This window comes from Pholcus phalangioides, unplaced genomic scaffold (assembly GCF_987345545.1).
Source record: "Pholcus phalangioides strain wild (caught in Gottingen) unplaced genomic scaffold, Ppha-v1.0 ptg000008l_1, whole genome shotgun sequence".
In the NCBI taxonomy this organism is placed as follows: Eukaryota; Metazoa; Arthropoda; class Arachnida; order Araneae; family Pholcidae; genus Pholcus; species Pholcus phalangioides.
Genome location: NW_028301601.1, coordinates 12656158 through 12680316, shown reverse-complemented (window position 1 = coordinate 12680316; position 24159 = coordinate 12656158). Strand labels below are relative to the sequence as shown.

General features: G+C 49.2%; 10 non-coding genes across 10 annotated transcripts; all 10 read right to left on the bottom strand.

Annotated features, from left to right (window-relative positions):
* Nucleotides 1-914: 914 nt before the first annotated feature.
* LOC149083756 (small nucleolar RNA U3) lies at nt 915-1120 on the bottom strand. Its single transcript, XR_016193091.1, has one exon. It is a non-coding gene; the product is annotated as a small nucleolar RNA U3 (small nucleolar RNA).
* A 3360-nt stretch (nt 1121-4480) lies between these two features.
* LOC149083755 (small nucleolar RNA U3) lies at nt 4481-4686 on the bottom strand. Its single transcript, XR_016193089.1, has one exon. It is a non-coding gene; the product is annotated as a small nucleolar RNA U3 (small nucleolar RNA).
* A 3035-nt stretch (nt 4687-7721) lies between these two features.
* LOC149083754 (small nucleolar RNA U3) lies at nt 7722-7927 on the bottom strand. Its single transcript, XR_016193088.1, has one exon. It is a non-coding gene; the product is annotated as a small nucleolar RNA U3 (small nucleolar RNA).
* A 1407-nt stretch (nt 7928-9334) lies between these two features.
* Nucleotides 9335-9540, bottom strand: LOC149083753 (small nucleolar RNA U3). Its single transcript, XR_016193140.1, has one exon. It is a non-coding gene; the product is annotated as a small nucleolar RNA U3 (small nucleolar RNA).
* A 1084-nt stretch (nt 9541-10624) lies between these two features.
* On the bottom strand, nt 10625-10830 carry LOC149083752 (small nucleolar RNA U3). Its single transcript, XR_016193139.1, has one exon. It is a non-coding gene; the product is annotated as a small nucleolar RNA U3 (small nucleolar RNA).
* Nucleotides 10831-12560: 1730 nt separating this feature from the next.
* Nucleotides 12561-12766, bottom strand: LOC149083751 (small nucleolar RNA U3). Its single transcript, XR_016193087.1, has one exon. It is a non-coding gene; the product is annotated as a small nucleolar RNA U3 (small nucleolar RNA).
* Nucleotides 12767-15801: 3035 nt separating this feature from the next.
* LOC149083750 (small nucleolar RNA U3) lies at nt 15802-16007 on the bottom strand. Its single transcript, XR_016193086.1, has one exon. It is a non-coding gene; the product is annotated as a small nucleolar RNA U3 (small nucleolar RNA).
* A 1083-nt stretch (nt 16008-17090) lies between these two features.
* On the bottom strand, nt 17091-17296 carry LOC149083749 (small nucleolar RNA U3). Its single transcript, XR_016193138.1, has one exon. It is a non-coding gene; the product is annotated as a small nucleolar RNA U3 (small nucleolar RNA).
* Nucleotides 17297-18380: 1084 nt separating this feature from the next.
* Nucleotides 18381-18586, bottom strand: LOC149083748 (small nucleolar RNA U3). The gene has a single exon (XR_016193137.1). It is a non-coding gene; the product is annotated as a small nucleolar RNA U3 (small nucleolar RNA).
* Nucleotides 18587-23566: 4980 nt separating this feature from the next.
* On the bottom strand, nt 23567-23772 carry LOC149083747 (small nucleolar RNA U3). Its single transcript, XR_016193133.1, has one exon. It is a non-coding gene; the product is annotated as a small nucleolar RNA U3 (small nucleolar RNA).
* Between the last annotated feature and the right edge of the window lie 387 nt (nt 23773-24159).

The following is a 24159-nucleotide window of genomic DNA, read 5'->3' as shown; positions in this document are numbered from 1 at the left end:
GGACAAGAAGGCCCTTGCCCGCTCAACACAGAAGCCCTGTTTAGACCGGTCGACGTGTAGGCGAGCATTCGATGCAAGCATGAAACACCCATTAACTAAAATCTGTCAAATGACCCCACACTGAAATAATAAAATGCTTCAGATCTAATCCCGTTCGAGGGTACCACCGAACCTCTTTGGAAGGGGCCCGTATCACCGGACTGGTATCCCTCTAGTGCTTTCCACCACCCTACACGATTTTCGGAAGGAGTGAAAAAGCATCAGACACTCCGTCATGAACACCGGGATGATTCTTGACTCGCGAATCCAAACAGTTCGTCGATCGGGACAAGAAGGCCCTTGCCCGCTCAACACAGAAGCCCTGTTTAGACCGGTCGAAGTGTAGGCGAGCATTCGATGCAAGCATGAAAATCCCATTAACTAAACTCTGTCAAGTGACCCCACACTGAAATAATAAAACGCTTCACATCTAAGCCCGTTCGAGGGTACCACCGAACCTCTTTGGAAAGGGCCGGTATCACCGGAATGGTATCCCTGTAGTGCTTTCCACCACCCTACATGATTTTCGGAAGGAGCGAAAAACCCTCAGACACTCCGTCAAGAGCACCGGAATGATTCTTGACTCGCGAATCCAAACGGTTCGTCGATCGGGACAAGAGGGCCATTGCCCGCTCAACACAGAAGTCCTGTTTGGACCGGTCGACGTGTAGGCGAGCATTCGATGCCAGCATTAAACACCCATTAACTAATGTTTTTGAAGTGAACCCAGAGGAAAATGTTTAAATGCTTTATATATAAACTCGTACGAGCATACCGTTACTTTACTTTACTGCCAGACGTAGTCCACCGCATATAAGACATAGATACAAGAGCATTTCTAAGATTTGACAAGCCCAGAAACCTAATGGGGGAGAACCACTCAGAATAAGTTATCGCCCGTACTACACCTTTGGGATGTCAAGAGCGATCGTAAATGACAGCAGACCCGTGACAGTGTACCTGACGGCTTGACACTCATGAGGCAAAGTCTCACGTCATCATCGTGGTTTGAGATAAGAGAATCCGTAAGACACGAACTCAGAAATCATAACACAGTTATAATCCCATGAAATATGATATTTATACGAATATACAAACACACCTCTTCGGAAGGGGCCCGAATCATTGGAATGGTATCCGTTTCGAGCTTTCCACCACGCTACACGATTTTTGGGACAGAAAAAGCCTCAGACACGCCGTCAATTTCACCGGGATGATTCTTGACTCGCGAATCCAAACGGTTCGTCGATCGGGACAAGAAGGCCCTTGCCCGCTCAACACAGAAGCCCTGTTTAGACCGGTCGACGTGTAGGCGAGCATTCGATGCAAGCATGAAACACCCATTAACTAAAATCTGTCAAATGACCCCACACTGAAATAATAAAATGCTTCAGATCTAATCCCGTTCGAGGGTACCACCGAACCTCTTTGGAAGGGGCCCGTATCACCGGACTGGTATCCCTCTAGTGCTTTCCACCACCCTACACGATTTTCGGAAGGAGCGAAAAAGCCTCAGACACTCCGTCAAGAACACCGGGATGATTCTTGACTCACGAATCCAAACGGTTCGTCGATCGGGACAAGAAGGCCCTTGCCCGCTCAACACAGAAGCCCTGTTTAGACCGGTCGACGTGTAGGCGAGCATTCGATGCAAGCATGAAACACCCATTAACTAAAATCTGTCAAATGACCCCACACTGAAATAATAAAATGCTTCAGATCTAATCCCGTTCGAGGGTACCACCGAACCTCTTTTGAAGGGGTCCGTATCACCGTACTGGTATCCCTCTAGTGCTTTCCACCACCCTACACGATTTTCGGAAGGAGCGAAAAAGCCTCAGACACTCCGTCAAGAACACCGGGATGATTCTTGACTCGCGAATCCAAGCGGTTCGTCGATCGAGACAAGAAGGCCCTTGCCCGCTCAACACAGAAGCCCTGTTTAGACCGGTCGACGTGTAGGCGAGCATTCGATGCAAGCATGAAAATCCCATTAACTAAACTCTGTCAAGTGACCCCACACTGAAATAATAAAATGCTTCAGATCTAAGCCCGTTCGAGGGTACCACCGAACCTCTTTGGAAGGGGTCCGTTTCACCGGACTGGTATCCCTCTAGTGCTTTCCACCACCCTACACGATTTTCGGAAGGAGCGAAAAAGCCTCAGACACTCCGTCAAGAACACCGGGATGATTCTTGACTCGCGAATCCAAACGGTTCATCGTTCGGGACAAGAAGGCCCTTGCCCGCTCAACAAAGAAGCCCTGTTTAGACCGGTCGACGTGTGGGCGAGCATTCGATGCAAGCATGAAACACCCATTAACTAAAATCTGTCAAGTGACCCCACACTGAAATAATAAAATGCTTCAGATCTAAGCCCGTTGGAGGGTACCACCGAACGTCTTTGGAAGGGGTCCGTTTCACCGGACTGGTATCCCTCTAGTGCTTTCCACCACCCTACACGATTTTCGGAAGGAGCGAAAAAGCCTCAGACACTCCGTCAAGAACACCGGGATGATTCTTGACTCGCGAATCCAAACGGTTCGTCGATCGGGACAAGAAGGCCCTTGCCCGCTCAACACAGAAGCCCTGTTTAGACCGGTCGACGTGTAGGCGAGCATTCGATGCAAGCATGAAACACCCATTAACTAAAATCTGTCAATTGACCCTACACTGAAATAATAAAATGCTTCAGATCTAAGCCCGTTCGAGGGTACCACCGAACCTCTTTGGAAGGGGTCCGTATCACCGGACTGGTATCCCTCTAGTGCTTTCCACCACCCTACACGATTTTCGGAAGGAGCGAAAAAGCCTCAGACACTCCGTCAAGAACACCGGGATGATTCTTGACTCACGAATCCAAACGGTTCGTCGATCGGGACAATAAGGCCCTTGACCGCTCAACACAGAAGCCCTGTTTAGACCGGTCGACGTGTAGGCGAGCATTCGATGCAAGCAGGAAACACCCATTAACTAAAATCTTCAAGTGACCCCACACTGAAATAATAAAACGCTTCACATCTAAGCCCGTTCGAGGGTACCACCGAACCTCTTTGGAAGGGGCCCGTATCACCGGACTGGTATCCCTCTAGTGCTTTCCACCACCCGACATGATTTTCGGAAGGAGCGAAAAAGCCTCAGACATTCCGTCAAGAACACCGGGATGATTCTTGACTCGCGAATCCAAACGGTTCGTCGATCGGGACAAGAAGGCCCTTGCCCGCTCAACACAGAAGCCCTGTTTAGACCGGTCGACGTGTACGCGAGCATTCGATGCAAGCATGAAACACCCATTAACTAAAATCTGTCAAGTGACCCCACACTGAAATAATAAAACGCTTCACATCTAAGCCCGTTCGAGGGTACCACCGAACCTCTTTGGAAGGGGCCCGTATCACCGGAGTGGTATCCCTCTAGTGCTTTCCACCACCCTACACGATTTTCGGAAGGAGCGAAAAAGCCTCAGACACTCCGTCAAGAACACCGGGATGATTCTTGACTCGCGAATCCAAACGGTTCGTTGATCGGGACAAGAAGGCCCTTGCCCGCTCAACACAGAAGCCCTGTTTAGACCGGTCGACGTGTAGGCGAGCATTCGATGCAAGCATGAAACACCCATTAACTAAAATCTGTCAAATGACCCCACACTGAAATAATAAAACGCTTCACATCTAAGCCCGTTCGAGGGTACCACCGAACCTCTTTGGAAGGGGCCCGTATCACCGGACTTTGTATCCCTCTAGTGCTTTCCACCACCCTACACGATTTTCGGAAGGAGCGAAAAAGCCTGAGACACTCCGTCAAGATCACCGGGATGATTCTTGACTCGCGAATCCAAACGGTTCGTTGATCGGGACAAGAAGGCCCTTGCCCGCTCAACAAAGAAGCCCTGTTTAGACCGGTCGACGTGTAGGCGAGCATTCGATGCAAGCATGAAAATCCCATTAACTAAAATCTGTCAAGTGACCCCACACTGAAATAATAAAATGCTTCATGTCTAAGCCCGTTCGAGGGTACCACCGAACCTCTTTGGAAGGGGTCCGTATCACCGGACTGGTATCCCTCTAGTGCTTTCCACCACCCTACACGATTTTCGGAAGGAGCGAAAAAGCCTCAGACACTCCGTCAAGAGCACCGGGATGATTCTTGACTCGCGAATCCAAACGGTTCGTCGATCGGGACGAGAAGGTCCTTGCCCGCTCAACACAGAAGCCCTGTTTAGACCGGTCGACGTGTAGGCGAGCATTCGATGCCAGCATGAGACAGCCATTAACTAATGTTTTTGAAGTGAACCCAGAGGGAAATGTTTAAATGCTTTATATATAAACTCGTACGAGCATACCGTTACTTTACTTTACAACCAGACGTAGTCCACCGCATATAAGACATAGATACAAGAGCATTTCTAAGATTTGACAAGCCCAGAAACCTAATGGGGGAAAACCACTCAGAACGAGTTATCGCCCGAAGAACACCTTTGGGGTGTCAGGAGCGATCGTAAATGACAGCAGACCCGTGACAGTCTACCTGACGGCTTGACACACATGAAGCAAAGTCTCACGTCATCATCGTGGTTTGAGAAAAGAGAATCCGTAAGACACGAACTCAGAAATCATAACACAGTTATAATCCTATGAAATATGATATTTATACGAATATACAAACGAACCTCTTCGGAAGGGTCCCGAATCATTGGACTGGTATCCGTTTCGAGCTTTCCACCACGCTACACGATTTTTGGGACAGAAAAAGCCACAGACACGCCGTCAATTTCACAGGGATGATTCTTGACTCACGAATCCAAACGGTTCGTCGATCGGGACAAGAAGGCCCTTGCCCGCTCAACACAGAAGCCCTGTTTAGACCGGTCGACGTGTAGGCGAGCATTCGATGCAAGCATGAAACACCCATTAACTAAAATCTGTCAAATGACCCCACACTGAAATAATAAAATGCTTCAGATCTAATCCCGTTCGAGGGTACCACCGAACCTCTTTTGAAGGGGTCCGTATCACCGGACTGGTATCCCTCTAGTGCTTTCCACCACCCTACACGATTTTCGGAAGGAGCGAAAAAGCCTCAGACACTCCGTCAAGAACACCGGGATGATTCTTGACTCGCGAATCCAAGCGGTTCGTCGATCGAGACAAGAAGGCCCTTGCCCGCTCAACACAGAAGCCCTGTTTAGACCGGTCGACGTGTAGGCGAGCATTCGATGCAAGCATGAAAATCCCATTAACTAAACTCTGTCAAGTGACCCCACACTGAAATAATAAAATGCTTCAGATCTAAGCCCGTTCGAGGGTACCACCGAACCTCTTTGGAAGGGGTCCGTTTCACCGGACTGGTATCCCTCTAGTGCTTTCCACCACCCTACACGATTTTCGGAAGGAGCGAAAAAGCCTCAGACACTCCGTCAAGAACACCGGGATGATTCTTGACTCGCGAATCCAAACGGTTCATCGTTCGGGACAAGAAGGCCCTTGCCCGCTCAACAAAGAAGCCCTGTTTAGACCGGTCGACGTGTGGGCGAGCATTCGATGCAAGCATGAAACACCCATTAACTAAAATCTGTCAAGTGACCCCACACTGAAATAATAAAATGCTTCAGATCTAAGCCCGTTGGAGGGTACCACCGAACGTCTTTGGAAGGGGTCCGTTTCACCGGACTGGTATCCCTCTAGTGCTTTCCACCACCCTACACGATTTTCGGAAGGAGCGAAAAAGCCTCAGACACTCCGTCAAGAACACCGGGATGATTCTTGACTCGCGAATCCAAACGGTTCGTCGATCGGGACAAGAAGGCCCTTGCCCGCTCAACACAGAAGCCCTGTTTAGACCGGTCGACGTGTAGGCGAGCATTCGATGCAAGCATGAAACACCCATTAACTAAAATCTGTCAATTGACCCTACACTGAAATAATAAAATGCTTCAGATCTAAGCCCGTTCGAGGGTACCACCGAACCTCTTTGGAAGGGGTCCGTATCACCGGACTGGTATCCCTCTAGTGCTTTCCACCACCCTACACGATTTTCGGAAGGAGCGAAAAAGCCTCAGACACTCCGTCAAGAACACCGGGATGATTCTTGACTCACGAATCCAAACGGTTCGTCGATCGGGACAATAAGGCCCTTGACCGCTCAACACAGAAGCCCTGTTTAGACCGGTCGACGTGTAGGCGAGCATTCGATGCAAGCAGGAAACACCCATTAACTAAAATCTTCAAGTGACCCCACACTGAAATAATAAAACGCTTCACATCTAAGCCCGTTCGAGGGTACCACCGAACCTCTTTGGAAGGGGCCCGTATCACCGGACTGGTATCCCTCTAGTGCTTTCCACCACCCGACATGATTTTCGGAAGGAGCGAAAAAGCCTCAGACACTCCGTCAAGAACACCGGGATGATTCTTGACTCGCGAATCCAAACGGTTCGTCGATCGGGACAAGAAGGCCCTTGCCCGCTCAACACAGAAGCCCTGTTTAGACCGGTCGACGTGTACGCGAGCATTCGATGCAAGCATGAAACACCCATTAACTAAAATCTGTCAAGTGACCCCACACTGAAATAATAAAACGCTTCACATCTAAGCCCGTTCGAGGGTACCACCGAACCTCTTTGGAAGGGGCCCGTATCACCGGAGTGGTATCCCTCTAGTGCTTTCCACCACCCTACACGATTTTCGGAAGGAGCGAAAAAGCCTCAGACACTCCGTCAAGAACACCGGGATGATTCTTGACTCGCGAATCCAAACGGTTCGTTGATCGGGACAAGAAGGCCCTTGCCCGCTCAACACAGAAGCCCTGTTTAGACCGGTCGACGTGTAGGCGAGCATTCGATGCAAGCATGAAACACCCATTAACTAAAATCTGTCAAATGACCCCACACTGAAATAATAAAACGCTTCACATCTAAGCCCGTTCGAGGGTACCACCGAACCTCTTTGGAAGGGGCCCGTATCACCGGACTTTGTATCCCTCTAGTGCTTTCCACCACCCTACACGATTTTCGGAAGGAGCGAAAAAGCCTGAGACACTCCGTCAAGATCACCGGGATGATTCTTGACTCGCGAATCCAAACGGTTCGTTGATCGGGACAAGAAGGCCCTTGCCCGCTCAACAAAGAAGCCCTGTTTAGACCGGTCGACGTGTAGGCGAGCATTCGATGCAAGCATGAAAATCCCATTAACTAAAATCTGTCAAGTGACCCCACACTGAAATAATAAAATGCTTCATGTCTAAGCCCGTTCGAGGGTACCACCGAACCTCTTTGGAAGGGGTCCGTATCACCGGACTGGTATCCCTCTAGTGCTTTCCACCACCCTACACGATTTTCGGAAGGAGCGAAAAAGCCTCAGACACTCCGTCAAGAGCACCGGGATGATTCTTGACTCGCGAATCCAAACGGTTCGTCGATCGGGACAAGAAGGTCCTTGCCCGCTCAACACAGAAGCCCTGTTTAGACCGGTCGACGTGTAGGCGAGCATTCGATGCCAGCATGAGACAGCCATTAACTAATGTTTTTGAAGTGAACCCAGAGGGAAATGTTTAAATGCTTTATATATAAACTCGTACGAGCATACCGTTACTTTACTTTACAACCAGACGTAGTCCACCGCATATAAGACATAGATACAAGAGCATTTCTAAGATTTGACAAGCCCAGAAACCTAATGGGGGAAAACCACTCAGAACGAGTTATCGCCCGAAGAACACCTTTGGGGTGTCAGGAGCGATCGTAAATGACAGCAGACCCGTGACAGTCTACCTGACGGCTTGACACACATGAAGCAAAGTCTCACGTCATCATCGTGGTTTGAGAAAAGAGAATCCGTAAGACACGAACTCAGAAATCATAACACAGTTATAATCCTATGAAATATGATATTTATACGAATATACAAACGAACCTCTTCGGAAGGGTCCCGAATCATTGGACTGGTATCCGTTTCGAGCTTTCCACCACGCTACACGATTTTTGGGACAGAAAAAGCCTCAGACACGCCGTCAATTTCACAGGGATGATTCTTGACTCGCGAATCCAAACGGTTCGTCGATCGGGACAAGAAGGCCCTTGCCCGCTCAACACAGAAGCCCTGTTTAGACCGGTCGACGTGTAGGCGAGCATACGATGCAAGCATGAAACACCCATTAACTAAATCTGTCAAGTGACCCCACACTGAAATAATAAAACGCTTCACATCTAAGCCCGTTCGAGGGTACCACCGAACCTCTTTGGAAGGGGCCCGTATCACCGGACTGGTATCCCTCTAGTGTTTTCCACCACCCTACACGATTTTCGAAAGGAGCGAAAAAGCCTCAGACACTCCGTCAAGAACACCGGGATGATTCTTGACTCGCGAATCCAAACGGTTCGTTGATCGGGACAAGAAGGCCCTTGCCCGCTCAACAAAGAAGCCCTGTTTAGACCGGTCGACGTGTAGGCGAGCATTCGATGCAAGCATGAAACACCCATTAACTAAATCTGTCAAGTGACCCCACACTGAAATAATAAAATGCTTCACATCTAAGCCCGTTCGAGGGTACCACCGAACCTCTTTGGAAGGGGCCCGTATCACCGGACTGGTATCCCTCTAGTGCTTTCCACCACCCTACACGATTTTCGGAAGGAGCGAAAAAGCCTCAGACACTCCGTCAAGAACACCGGGATGATTCTTGACTCGCGAATCCAAACGGTTCGTTGATCGGGACAAGAAGGCCCTTGCCCGCTCAACAAAGAAGCCCTGTTTAGACCGGTCGACGTGTAGGCGAGCATTCGATGCAAGCATGAAAATCCCATTAACTAAATCTGTCAAGTGACCCCACACTGAAATAATAAAACGCTTCAGGTCTAAGCCCGTTCGAGGGTACCACCGAACCTCTTTGGAAGGGGTCCGTATCACCGGACTGGTATCCCTCTAGTACTTTCCACCACCCTACACGATTTTCGGAAGGAGCGAAAAAGCCTTAGACAAGCCGTCAAGAACACCGAGATGATTCTTGACTCGCGAATCCAAACGGTTCGTCGATCGGGACAAGAAGGCCCTTGCCCGCTCAACACAGAAGCCCTGTTTAGACCGGTCGACGTGTAGGCGAGCATTCGATGCCAACATGAGACAGCCATTAACTAATGTTTTTGAAGTGAACCCAGAGGGAAATTTTTAAATGCTTTATATATAAACTCGTACGAGCATACCGTTACTTTACGTTACAACCAGACGTAGTCCACCGCATATAAGACATAGATACAAGAGCATTTCTAAGATTTGACAAGCCCAGAAACCTAATGGGGGAAAACCACTCAGAACGAGTTATCGCCCGAAGAACACCTTTGGGGTGTCAGGAGCGATCGTAAATGACAGCAGACCCGTGACAGTCTACCTGACGGCTTGACACTCATGAGGCAAAGTCTCACGTCATCATCGTGGTTTGAGAAAAGAGAATCCGTAAGACACGAACTCAGAAATCATAACACAGTTATAATCCTATGAAATATGATATTTATACGAATATACAAACGAACCTCTTCGGAAGGGTCCCGAATCATTGGACTGGTATCCGTTTCGAGCTTTCCACCACGCTACACGATTTTTGGGACAGAAAAAGCCTCAGACACGCCGTCAATTTCACCGGGATGATTCTTGACTCGCGAATCCAAACGGTTCGTCGATCGGGACAAGAAGGCCCTTGCCCGCTCAAAACAGAAGCCCTGTTTAGACCGGTCGACGTGTAGGCGAGCATTCGATGCAAGCATGAAACACCCATTAACTAAATCTGTCAAGTGACCCCACACTGAAATAATAAAACGCTTCACATCTAAGCCCGTTCGAGGGTACCACCGAACCTCTTTGGAAGGGGCCCGTATCACCGGACTGGTATCCCTCTAGTGCTTTCCACCACCCTACACGATTTTCGGAAGGAGCGAAAAAGCCTCAGACACTCCGTCAAGAACACCGGGATGATTCTTGACTCACGAATCCAAACGGTTCGTCGATCGGGACAAGAAGGCCCTTGCCCGCTCAACACAGAAGCCCTGTTTAGACCGGTCGACGTGTAGGCGAGCATTCGATGCAAGCATGAAACACCCATTAACTAAAATCTGTCAAATGACCCCACACTGAAATAATAAAATGCTTCAGGTCTAAGCCCGTTCGAGGGTACCACCGAACCTCTTTGGAAGGGGTCCGTATCACCGGACTGGTATCCCTCTAGTGCTTTCCACCACCCTACACGATTTTCGGAAGGAGCGAAAAAGCCTCAGACAATCCGTCAAGAACACCGAGATGATTCTTGACTCGCGAATCCAAACGGTTCGTCGATCGGGACAAGAAGGCCCTTGCCCGCTCAACACAGAAGCCCTGTTTAGACCGGTCGACGTGTAGACGAGCATTCGATGCCAGCATGAGACAGCCATTAACTAATGTTTTTGAAGTGAACCCAGAGGGAAATGTTTAAATGCTTTATATATAAACTCGTACGAGCATACCGTTACTTTACTTTACAACCAGACGTAGTCCACCGCATATAAGACATAGATACAAGAGCATTTCTAAGATTTGACAAGCCCAGAAACCTAATGGGGGAAAACCACTCAGAACGAGTTATCGCCCGAAGAACACCTTTGGGGTGTCAGGAGCGATCGTAAATGACAGCAGACCCGTGACAGTCTACCTGACGGCTTGACACTCATGAGGCAAAGTCTCACGTCATCATCGTGGTTTGAGAAAAGAGAATCCGTAAGACACGAACTCAGAAATCATAACACAGTTATAATCCTATGAAATATGATATTTATACGAATATACAAACGAACCTCTTCGGAAGGGTCCCGAATCATTGGTATCCGCTTCGAGCTTTCCACCACGCTACACGATTTTTGGGACAGAAAAAGCCTCAGACACGCCGTCAATTTCACCGGGATGATTCTTGACTCGCGAATCCAAACGGTTCGTCGATCGGGACAAGAAGGCCCTTGCCCGCTCAACACAGAAGCCCTGTTTAGACCGGTCGACGTGTAGGCGAGCATTCGATGCAAGCATGAAACACCCATTAACTAAAATCTGTCAAATGACCCCACACTGAAATAATAAAATGCTTCAGATCTAATCCCGTTCGAGGGTACCACCGAACCTCTTTGGAAGGGGCCCGTATCACCGGACTGGTATCCCTCTAGTGCTTTCCACCACCCTACACGATTTTCGGAAGGAGCGAAAAAGCCTCAGACACTCCGTCAAGAACACCGGGATGATTCTTGACTCACGAATCCAAACGGTTCGTCGATCGGGACAAGAAGGCCCGTGCCCGCTCAACACAGAAGCCCTGTTTAGACCGGTCCACGTGTAGGCGAGCATTCGATGCAAGCATGAAACACCCATTAACTAAAATCTGTCAAATGACCCCACACTGAAATAATAAAATGCTTCAGATCTAATCCCGGTCGAGGGTACCACCGAACCTCTTTTGAAGGGGTCCGTATCACCGGACTGGTATCCCTCTAGTGCTTTCCACCACCCTACACGATTTTCGGAAGGAGCGAAAAAGCCTCAGACACTCCGTCAAGAACACCGGGATGATTCTTGACTCGCGAATCCAAACGGTTCGTCGATCGAGACAAGAAGGCCCTTGCCCGCTCAACACAGAAGCCCTGTTTAGACCGGTCGACGTGTAGGCGAGCATTCGATGCAAGCATGAAAATCCCATTAACTAAACTCTGTGAAGTGACCCCACACTGAAATAATAAAATGCTTCAGATCTAAGCCCGTTCGAGGGTACCACCGAACCTCTTTGGAAGGGGTCCGTTTCACCGGACTGGTATCCCTCTAGTGCTTTCCACCACCCTACACGATTTTCGGAAGGAGCGAAAAAGCCTCAGACACTCCGTCAAGAACACCGGGATGATTCTTGACTCGCGAATCCAAACGGTTCGTCGTTCGGGACAAGAAGGCCCTTGCCCGCTCAACAAAGAAGCCCTGTTTAGACCGGTCGACGTGTGGGCGAGCATTCGATGCAAGCATGAAACACCCATTAACTAAAATCTGTCAAATGACCCCACACTGAAATAATAAAATGCTTCAGATCTAATCCCGGTCGAGGGTACCACCGAACCTCTTTTGAAGGGGTCCGTATCACCGGACTGGTATCCCTCTAGTGCTTTCCACCACCCTACACGATTTTCGGAAGGAGCGAAAAAGCCTCAGACACTCCGTCAAGAACACCGGGATGATTCTTGACTCGCGAATCCAAACGGTTCGTCGATCGAGACAAGAAGGCCCTTGCCCGCTCAACACAGAAGCCCTGTTTAGACCGGTCGACGTGTAGGCGAGCATTCGATGCCAGCATGAGACAGCCATTAACTAATGTTTTTGAAGTGAACCCAGAGGGAAATGTTTAAATGCTTTATATATAAACTCGTACGAGCATACCGTTACTTTACTTTACAACCAGACGTAGTCCACCGCATATAAGACATAGATACAAGAGCATTTCTAAGATTTGACAAGCCCAGAAACCTAATGGGGGAAAACCACTCAGAACGAGTTATCGCCCGAAGAACACCTTTGGGGTGTCAGGAGCGATCGTAAATGACAGCAGACCCGTGACAGTCTACCTGACGGCTTGACACACATGAAGCAAAGTCTCACGTCATCATCGTGGTTTGAGAAAAGAGAATCCGTAAGACACGAACTCAGAAATCATAACACAGTTATAATCCTATGAAATATGATATTTATACGAATATACAAACGAACCTCTTCGGAAGGGTCCCGAATCATTGGACTGGTATCCGTTTCGAGCTTTCCACCACGCTACACGATTTTTGGGACAGAAAAAGCCACAGACACGCCGTCAATTTCACAGGGATGATTCTTGACTCACGAATCCAAACGGTTCGTCGATCGGGACAAGAAGGCCCTTGCCCGCTCAACACAGAAGCCCTGTTTAGACCGGTCGACGTGTAGGCGAGCATTCGATGCAAGCATGAAACACCCATTAACTAAAATCTGTCAAATGACCCCACACTGAAATAATAAAATGCTTCAGATCTAATCCCGTTCGAGGGTACCACCGAACCTCTTTTGAAGGGGTCCGTATCACCGGACTGGTATCCCTCTAGTGCTTTCCACCACCCTACACGATTTTCGGAAGGAGCGAAAAAGCCTCAGACACTCCGTCAAGAACACCGGGATGATTCTTGACTCGCGAATCCAAGCGGTTCGTCGATCGAGACAAGAAGGCCCTTGCCCGCTCAACACAGAAGCCCTGTTTAGACCGGTCGACGTGTAGGCGAGCATTCGATGCAAGCATGAAAATCCCATTAACTAAACTCTGTCAAGTGACCCCACACTGAAATAATAAAATGCTTCAGATCTAAGCCCGTTCGAGGGTACCACCGAACCTCTTTGGAAGGGGTCCGTTTCACCGGACTGGTATCCCTCTAGTGCTTTCCACCACCCTACACGATTTTCGGAAGGAGCGAAAAAGCCTCAGACACTCCGTCAAGAACACCGGGATGATTCTTGACTCGCGAATCCAAACGGTTCATCGTTCGGGACAAGAAGGCCCTTGCCCGCTCAACAAAGAAGCCCTGTTTAGACCGGTCGACGTGTGGGCGAGCATTCGATGCAAGCATGAAACACCCATTAACTAAAATCTGTCAAGTGACCCCACACTGAAATAATAAAATGCTTCAGATCTAAGCCCGTTGGAGGGTACCACCGAACGTCTTTGGAAGGGTTCCGTTTCACCGGACTGGTATCCCTCTAGTGCTTTCCACCACCCTACACGATTTTCGGAAGGAGCGAAAAAGCCTCAGACACTCCGTCAAGAACACCGGGATGATTCTTGACTCGCGAATCCAAACGGTTCGTCGATCGGGACAAGAAGGCCCTTGCCCGCTCAACACAGAAGCCCTGTTTAGACCGGTCGACGTGTAGGCGAGCATTCGATGCAAGCATGAAACACCCATTAACTAAAATCTGTCAATTGACCCTACACTGAAATAATAAAATGCTTCAGATCTAAGCCCGTTCGAGGGTACCACCGAACCTCTTTGGAAGGGGTCCGTATCACCGGACTGGTATCCCTCTAGTGCTTTCCACCACCCTACACGATTTTCGGAAGGAGCGAAAAAGCCTCAGACACTCCGTCAAGAACACCGGGATGATTCTTGACTCACGAATCCAAACGGTTCGTCGATCGGGACAATAAGGCCCTTGACCGCTCAACACAGAAGCCCTGTTTAGACCGGTCGACGTGTAGGCGAGCATTCGATGCAAGCAGGAAACACCCATTAACTAAAATCTTCAAGTGACCCCACACTGAAATAATAAAACGCTTCACATCTAAGCCCGTTCGAGGGTACCACCGAACCTCTTTGGAAGGGGCCCGTATCACCGGACTGGTATCCCTCTAGTGCTTTCCACCACCCGACATGATTTTCGGAAGGAGCGAAAAAGCCTCAGACACTCCGTCAAGAACACCGGGATGATTCTTGACTCGCGAATCCAAACGGTTCGTCGATCGGGACAAGAAGGCCCTTGCCCGCTCAACACAGAAGCCCTGTTTAGACCGGTCGACGTGTACGCGAGCATTCGATGCAAGCATGAAACACCCATTAACTAAAATCTGTCAAGTGACCCCACACTGAAATAATAAAACGCTTCACATCTAAGCCCGTTCGAGGGTACCACCGAACCTCTTTGGAAGGGGCCCGTATCACCGGAGTGGTATCCCTCTAGTGCTTTCCACCACCCTACACGATTTTCGGAAGGAGCGAAAAAGCCTCAGACACTCCGTCAAGAACACCGGGATGATTCTTGACTCGCGAATCCAAACGGTTCGTTGATCGGGACAAGAAGGCCCTTGCCCGCTCAACACAGAAGCCCTGTTTAGACCGGTCGACGTGTAGGCGAGCATTCGATGCAAGCATGAAACACCCATTAACTAAAATCTGTCAAATGACCCCACACTGAAATAATAAAACGCTTCACATCTAAGCCCGTTCGAGGGTACCACCGAACCTCTTTGGAAGGGGCCCGTATCACCGGACTTTGTATCCCTCTAGTGCTTTCCACCACCCTACACGATTTTCGGAAGGAGCGAAAAAGCCTGAGACACTCCGTCAAGATCACCGGGATGATTCTTGACTCGCGAATCCAAACGGTTCGTTGATCGGGACAAGAAGGCCCTTGCCCGCTCAACAAAGAAGCCCTGTTTAGACCGGTCGACGTGTAGGCGAGCATTCGATGCAAGCATGAAAATCCCATTAACTAAAATCTGTCAAGTGACCCCACACTGAAATAATAAAATGCTTCATGTCTAAGCCCGTTCGAGGGTACCACCGAACCTCTTTGGAAGGGGTCCGTATCACCGGACTGGTATCCCTCTAGTGCTTTCCACCACCCTACACGATTTTCGGAAGGAGCGAAAAAGCCTCAGACACTCCGTCAAGAGCACCGGGATGATTCTTGACTCGCGAATCCAAACGGTTCGTCGATCGGGACAAGAAGGTCCTTGCCCGCTCAACACAGAAGCCCTGTTTAGACCGGTCGACGTGTAGGCGAGCATTCGATGCCAGCATGAGACAGCCATTAACTAATGTTTTTGAAGTGAACCCAGAGGGAAATGTTTAAATGCTTTATATATAAACTCGTACGAGCATACCGTTACTTTACTTTACAACCAGACGTAGTCCACCGCATATAAGACATAGATACAAGAGCATTTCTAAGATTTGACAAGCCCAGAAACCTAATGGGGGAAAACCACTCAGAACGAGTTATCGCCCGAAGAACACCTTTGGGGTGTCAGGAGCGATCGTAAATGACAGCAGACCCGTGACAGTCTACCTGACGGCTTGACACACATGAAGCAAAGTCTCACGTCATCATCGTGGTTTGAGAAAAGAGAATCCGTAAGACACGAACTCAGAAATCATAACACAGTTATAATCCTATGAAATATGATATTTATACGAATATACAAACGAACCTCTTCGGAAGGGTCCCGAATCATTGGACTGGTATCCGTTTCGAGCTTTCCACCACGCTACACGATTTTTGGGACAGAAAAAGCCTCAGACACGCCGTCAATTTCACAGGGATGATTCTTGACTCGCGAATCCAAACGGTTCGTCGATCGGGACAAGAAGGCCCTTGCCCGCTCAACACAGAAGCCCTGTTTAGACCGGTCGACGTGTAGGCGAGCATACGATGCAAGCATGAAACACCCATTAACTAAATCTGTCAAGTGACCCCACACTGAAATAATAAAACGCTTCACATCTAAGCCCGTTCGAGGGTACCACCGAACCTCTTTGGAAGGGGCCCGTATCACCGGACTGGTATCCCTCTAGTGTTTTCCACCACCCTACACGATTTTCGAAAGGAGCGAAAAAGCCTCAGACACTCCGTCAAGAACACCGGGATGATTCTTGACTCGCGAATCCAAACGGTTCGTTGATCGGGACAAGAAGGCCCTTGCCCGCTCAACAAAGAAGCCCTGTTTAGACCGGTCGACGTGTAGGCGAGCATTCGATGCAAGCATGAAACACCCATTAACTAAATCTGTCAAGTGACCCCACACTGAAATAATAAAACGCTTCAGGTCTAAGCCCGTTCCAGGGTACCACCGAACCTCTTTGGAAGGGGTCCGTATCACCGGACTGGTATCCCTCTAGTACTTTCCACCACCCTACACGATTTTCGGAAGGAGCGAAAAAGCCTTAGACAAGCCGTCAAGAACACCGAGATGATTCTTGACTCGCGAATCCAAACGGTTCGTCGATCGGGACAAGAAGGCCCTTGCCCGCTCAACACAGAAGCCCTGTTTAGACCGGTCGACGTGTAGGCGAGCATTCGATGCCAACATGAGACAGCCATTAACTAATGTTTTTGAAGTGAACCCAGAGGGAAATTTTTAAATGCTTTATATATAAACTCGTACGAGCATACCGTTACTTTACGTTACAACCAGACGTAGTCCACCGCATATAAGACATAGATACAAGAGCATTTCTAAGATTTGACAAGCCCAGAAACCTAATGGGGGAAAACCACTCAGAACGAGTTATCGCCCGAAGAACACCTTTGGGGTGTCAGGAGCGATCGTAAATGACAGCAGACCCGTGACAGTCTACCTGACGGCTTGACACTCATGAGGCAAAGTCTCACGTCATCATCGTGGTTTGAGAAAAGAGAATCCGTAAGACACGAACTCAGAAATCATAACACAGTTATAATCCTATGAAATATGATATTTATACGAATATACAAACGAACCTCTTCGGAAGGGTCCCGAATCATTGGACTGGTATCCGTTTCGAGCTTTCCACCACGCTACACGATTTTTGGGACAGAAAAAGCCTCAGACACGCCGTCAATTTCACCGGGATGATTCTTGACTCGCGAATCCAAACGGTTCGTCGATCGGGACAAGAAGGCCCTTGCCCGCTCAAAACAGAAGCCCTGTTTAGACCGGTCGACGTGTAGGCGAGCATTCGATGCAAGCATGAAACACCCATTAACTAAATCTGTCAAGTGACCCCACACTGAAATAATAAAACGCTTCACATCTAAGCCCGTTCGAGGGTACCACCGAACCTCTTTGGAAGGGGCCCGTATCACCGGACTGGTATCCCTCTAGTGCTTTCCACCACCCTACACGATTTTCGGAAGGAGCGAAAAAGCCTCAGACACTCCGTCAAGAACACCGGGATGATTCTTGACTCACGAATCCAAACGGTTCGTCGATCGGGACAAGAAGGCCCTTGCCCGCTCAACACAGAAGCCCTGTTTAGACCGGTCGACGTGTAGGCGAGCATTCGATGCAAGCATGAAACACCCATTAACTAAAATCTGTCAAATGACCCCACACTGAAATAATAAAATGCTTCAGGTCTAAGCCCGTTCGAGGGTACCACCGAACCTCTTTGGAAGGGGTCCGTATCACCGGACTGGTATCCCTCTAGTGCTTTCCACCACCCTACACGATTTTCGGAAGGAGCGAAAAAGCCTCAGACAATCCGTCAAGAACACCGAGATGATTCTTGACTCGCGAATCCAAACGGTTCGTCGATCGGGACAAGAAGGCCCTTGCCCGCTCAACACAGAAGCCCTGTTTAGACCGGTCGACGTGTAGACGAGCATTCGATGCCAGCATGAGACAGCCATTAACTAATGTTTTTGAAGTGAACCCAGAGGGAAATGTTTAAATGCTTTATATATAAACTCGTACGAGCATACCGTTACTTTACTTTACAACCAGACGTAGTCCACCGCATATAAGACATAGATACAAGAGCATTTCTAAGATTTGACAAGCCCAGAAACCTAATGGGGGAAAACCACTCAGAACGAGTTATCGCCCGAAGAACACCTTTGGGGTGTCAGGAGCGATCGTAAATGACAGCAGACCCGTGACAGTCTACCTGACGGCTTGACACTCATGAGGCAAAGTCTCACGTCATCATCGTGGTTTGAGAAAAGAGAATCCGTAAGACACGAACTCAGAAATCATAACACAGTTATAATCCTATGAAATATGATATTTATACGAATATACAAACGAACCTCTTCGGAAGGGTCCCGAATCATTGGTATCCGCTTCGAGCTTTCCACCACGCTACACGATTTTTGGGACAGAAAAAGCCTCAGACACGCCGTCAATTTCACCGGGATGATTCTTGACTCGCGAATCCAAACGGTTCGTCGATCGGGACAAGAAGGCCCTTGCCCGCTCAACACAGAAGCCCTGTTTAGACCGGTCGACGTGTAGGCGAGCATTCGATGCAAGCATGAAACACCCATTAACTAAAATCTGTCAAATGACCCCACACTGAAATAATAAAATGCTTCAGATCTAATCCCGTTCGAGGGTACCACCGAACCTCTTTGGAAGGGGCCCGTATCACCGGACTGGTATCCCTCTAGTGCTTTCCACCACCCTACACGATTTTCGGAAGGAGCGAAAAAGCCTCAGACACTCCGTCAAGAACACCGGGATGATTCTTGACTCACGAATCCAAACGGTTCGTCGATCGGGACAAGAAGGCCCGTGCCCGCTCAACACAGAAGCCCTGTTTAGACCGGTCCACGTGTAGGCGAGCATTCGATGCAAGCATGAAACACCCATTAACTAAAATCTGTCAAATGACCCCACACTGAAATAATAAAATGCTTCAGATCTAATCCCGGTCGAGGGTACCACCGAACCTCTTTTGAAGGGGTCCGTATCACCGGACTGGTATCCCTCTAGTGCTTTCCACCACCCTACACGATTTTCGGAAGGAGCGAAAAAGCCTCAGACACTCCGTCAAGAACACCGGGATGATTCTTGACTCGCGAATCCAAACGGTTCGTCGATCGAGACAAGAAGGCCCTTGCCCGCTCAACACAGAAGCCCTGTTTAGACCGGTCGACGTGTAGGCGAGCATTCGATGCAAGCATGAAAATCCCATTAACTAAACTCTGTGAAGTGACCCCACACTGAAATAATAAAATGCTTCAGATCTAAGCCCGTTCGAGGGTACCACCGAACCTCTTTGGAAGGGGTCCGTTTCACCGGACTGGTATCCCTCTAGTGCTTTCCACCACCCTACACGATTTTCGGAAGGAGCGAAAAAGCCTCAGACACTCCGTCAAGAACACCGGGATGATTCTTGACTCGCGAATCCAAACGGTTCGTCGTTCGGGACAAGAAGGCCCTTGCCCGCTCAACAAAGAAGCCCTGTTTAGACCGGTCGACGTGTGGGCGAGCATTCGATGCAAGCATGAAACACCCATTAACTAAAATCTGTCAAATGACCCCACACTGAAATAATAAAATGCTTCAGATCTAATCCCGGTCGAGGGTACCACCGAACCTCTTTTGAAGGGGTCCGTATCACCGGACTGGTATCCCTCTAGTGCTTTCCACCACCCTACACGATTTTCGGAAGGAGCGAAAAAGCCTCAGACACTCCGTCAAGAACACCGGGATGATTCTTGACTCGCGAATCCAAACGGTTCGTCGATCGAGACAAGAAGGCCCTTGCCCGCTCAACACAGAAGCCCTGTTTAGACCGGTCGACGTGTAGGCGAGCATTCGATGCAAGCATGAAAATCCCATTAACTAAACTCTGTCAAGTGACCCCACACTGAAATAATAAAATGCTTCAGATCTAAGCCCGTTGGAGGGTACCACCGAACCTCTTTGGAAGGGGTCCGTTTCACCGGACTTGTATCCCTCTAGTGCTTTCCACCACCCTACACGATTTTCGGAAGGAGCGAAAAAGCCTCAGACACTCCGTCAAGAACACCGGGATGATTCTTGACTCGCGAATCCAAACGGTTCGTCGATCGGGACAAGAAGGCCCTTGCCCGCTCAACACAGAAGCCCTGTTTAGACCGGTCGACGTGTAGGCGAGCATTCGATGCAAGCATGAAACACCCATTAACTAAAATCTGTCAAGTGACCCCACACTGAAATAATAAAATGCTTCAGATCTAAGCCCGTTCCAGGGTACCACCGAACCTCTTTTGAAGGGGTCCGTATCACCGGACTGGCATCCCTCTAGTGCTTTCCACCACCCTACACGATTTTCGGAAGGAGCGAAAAAGCCTCAGACACTCCGTCAAGAACACCGGGATGATTCTTGACTCGCGAATCCAAACGGTTCGTCGATCGGGACAAGAAGGCCCTTGCCCGCTCAACACAGAAGCCCTGTTTAGACCGGTCGACGTGTAGGCGAGCATTCGATGCAAGCATGAAACACCCATTAACTAAAATCTGTCAAGTGACCCCACACTGAAATAATAAAACGCTTCAAATCTAAGCCCGTTCGAGGGTACCACCGAACCTCTTTGGAAGGGGCCCGTATCAGCGGACTGGTATCCCTCTACTGCTTTCCACCACCCTACACGATTTTCGGAAGGAGCGAAAAAGCCTCAGACACTCCGTCAAGAACACCGGGATGATTCTTGACTCGCGAATCCAAACGGTTCGTCGATCGGGACAGGAAGGCCCTTGCCCGCTCAACACAGAAGCCCTGTTTAGACCGGTCGACGTGTAGGCGAGCATTCGATGCAAGCATGAAAATCCCATTAACTAAACTCTGTCAAGTGACCCCACACTGGAATAATAAAATGCTTCACATCTAAGCCCGTTCGAGGGTACCACCGAACCTCTTTGGAAGGGGCCCGTATCACCGAAATGGTATCCCTCTAGTGCTTTCCACCACCCTACACGATTTTCGGAAGGAGCGAAAAAGCCTCAGACACTCCGTCAAGAACACCGGGATGATTCTTGACTCGCGAATCCAAACGGTTCGTCGATCGAGACAAGAAGGCCCTTGCCCGCTCAACACAGAAGCCCTGTTTAGACCGGTCGACGTGTAGGCGAGCATTCGATGCAAGCATGAAAATCCCATTAACTAAACTCTGTGAAGTGACCCCACACTGAAATAATAAAATGCTTCAGATCTAAGCCCGTTCGAGGGTACCACCGAACCTCTTTGGAAGGGGTCCGTTTCACCGGACTGGTATCCCTCTAGTGCTTTCCACCACCCTACACGATTTTCGGAAGGAGCGAAAAAGCCTCAGACACTCCGTCAAGAACACCGGGATGATTCTTGACTCGCGAATCCAAACGGTTCGTCGTTCGGGACAAGAAGGCCCTTGCCCGCTCAACAAAGAAGCCCTGTTTAGACCGGTCGACGTGTGGGCGAGCATTCGATGCAAGCATGAAACACCCATTAACTAAAATCTGTCAAATGACCCCACACTGAAATAATAAAATGCTTCAGATCTAATCCCGGTCGAGGGTACCACCGAACCTCTTTTGAAGGGGTCCGTATCACCGGACTGGTATCCCTCTAGTGCTTTCCACCACCCTACACGATTTTCGGAAGGAGCGAAAAAGCCTCAGACACTCCGTCAAGAACACCGGGATGATTCTTGACTCGCGAATCCAAACGGTTCGTCGATCGAGACAAGAAGGCCCTTGCCCGCTCAACACAGAAGCCCTGTTTAGACCGGTCGACGTGTAGGCGAGCATTCGATGCAAGCATGAAAATCCCATTAACTAAACTCTGTCAAGTGACCCCACACTGAAATAATAAAATGCTTCAGATCTAAGCCCGTTGGAGGGTACCACCGAACCTCTTTGGAAGGGGTCCGTTTCACCGGACTTGTATCCCTCTAGTGCTTTCCACCACCCTACACGATTTTCGGAAGGAGCGAAAAAGCCTCAGACACTCCGTCAAGAACACCGGGATGATTCTTGACTCGCGAATCCAAACGGTTCGTCGATCGGGACAAGAAGGCCCTTGCCCGCTCAACACAGAAGCCCTGTTTAGACCGGTCGACGTGTAGGCGAGCATTCGATGCAAGCATGAAACACCCATTAACTAAAATCTGTCAAGTGACCCCACACTGAAATAATAAAATGCTTCAGATCTAAGCCCGTTCCAGGGTACCACCGAACCTCTTTTGAAGGGGTCCGTATCACCGGACTGGCATCCCTCTAGTGCTTTCCACCACCCTACACGATTTTCGGAAGGAGCGAAAAAGCCTCAGACACTCCGTCAAGAACACCGGGATGATTCTTGACTCGCGAATCCAAACGGTTCGTCGATCGGGACAAGAAGGCCCTTGCCCGCTCAACACAGAAGCCCTGTTTAGACCGGTCGACGTGTAGGCGAGCATTCGATGCAAGCATGAAACACCCATTAACTAAAATCTGTCAAGTGACCCCACACTGAAATAATAAAACGCTTCAAATCTAAGCCCGTTCGAGGGTACCACCGAACCTCTTTGGAAGGGGCCCGTATCAGCGGACTGGTATCCCTCTACTGCTTTCCACCACCCTACACGATTTTCGGAAGGAGCGAAAAAGCCTCAGACACTCCGTCAAGAACACCGGGATGATTCTTGACTCGCGAATCCAAACGGTTCGTCGATCGGGACAGGAAGGCCCTTGCCCGCTCAACACAGAAGCCCTGTTTAGACCGGTCGACGTGTAGGCGAGCATTCGATGCAAGCATGAAAATCCCATTAACTAAACTCTGTCAAGTGACCCCACACTGGAATAATAAAATGCTTCACTTCTAAGCCCGTTCGAGGGTACCACCGAACCTCTTTGGAAGGGGCCCGTATCACCGAAATGGTATCCCTCTAGTGCTTTCCACCACCCTACACGATTTTCGGAAGGAGCGAAAAAGCCTCAGACACTCCGTCAAGAACACCGGGATGATTCTTGACTCGCGAATCCAAACGGTTCTTCGATCGGGACGAGAAGGCCCTTGCCCGCTCAACACAGAAGCCCTGTTTATACCGGTCGACGTGTAGGCGAGCATTCGATGCCAGCATGAAACACCCATTAACTAATGTTTTTGATGTGAACCCAGAGGAAAATGTTTAAATGCTTTATATATAAACTCGTACGAGCATACCGTTACTTTACTTTACTGCCAGACGTAGTCCACCGCATATAAGACATAGGTACAAGAGCATTTCTAAGATTTGACAAGCCCAGAAACCTAATGGGGGAAAACCACTCAGAACGAGTTATCGCCCGAAGAACACCTTTGGGATGTCAGGAGCGATCGTAAATGACAGCAGACCCGTGACAGTCTACCTGACGGCTTCACACTCATGAGGCAACGTCTCACGTCATCATCGTGGTTTGAGAAAAGAGAATCCGTAAGACACGAACTCAGAAATAATAACACAGTTATAATCCCATGAAATATGATATTTATACGAATATACAAATGAACCTCTTCGGAAGGGGCCCGAATCATTGGACTGGTATCCGTTTCGAGCTTTCCACCACGCTACACGATTTTTGGGACTGAAAAAGCCTCAGACACGCCGTCAATTTCACCGGGATGATTCTTGACTCGCGAATCCAAACGGTTCGTCGATCGGGACAAGAAGGCCCTTGCCCGCTCAACACAGAAGCCCTATTTAGACCGGTCGACGTGTAGGCGAGCATTCGATGCAAGCATGAAACACCCATTAACTAAATCTGTCAAGTGACCCCACACTGAAATAATAAAACGCTTCAAATCTAAGCCCGTTCGAGGGTACCACCGAACCTCTTTGGAAGGGGCCCGTATCACCGGACTGGTATCCCTCTAGTG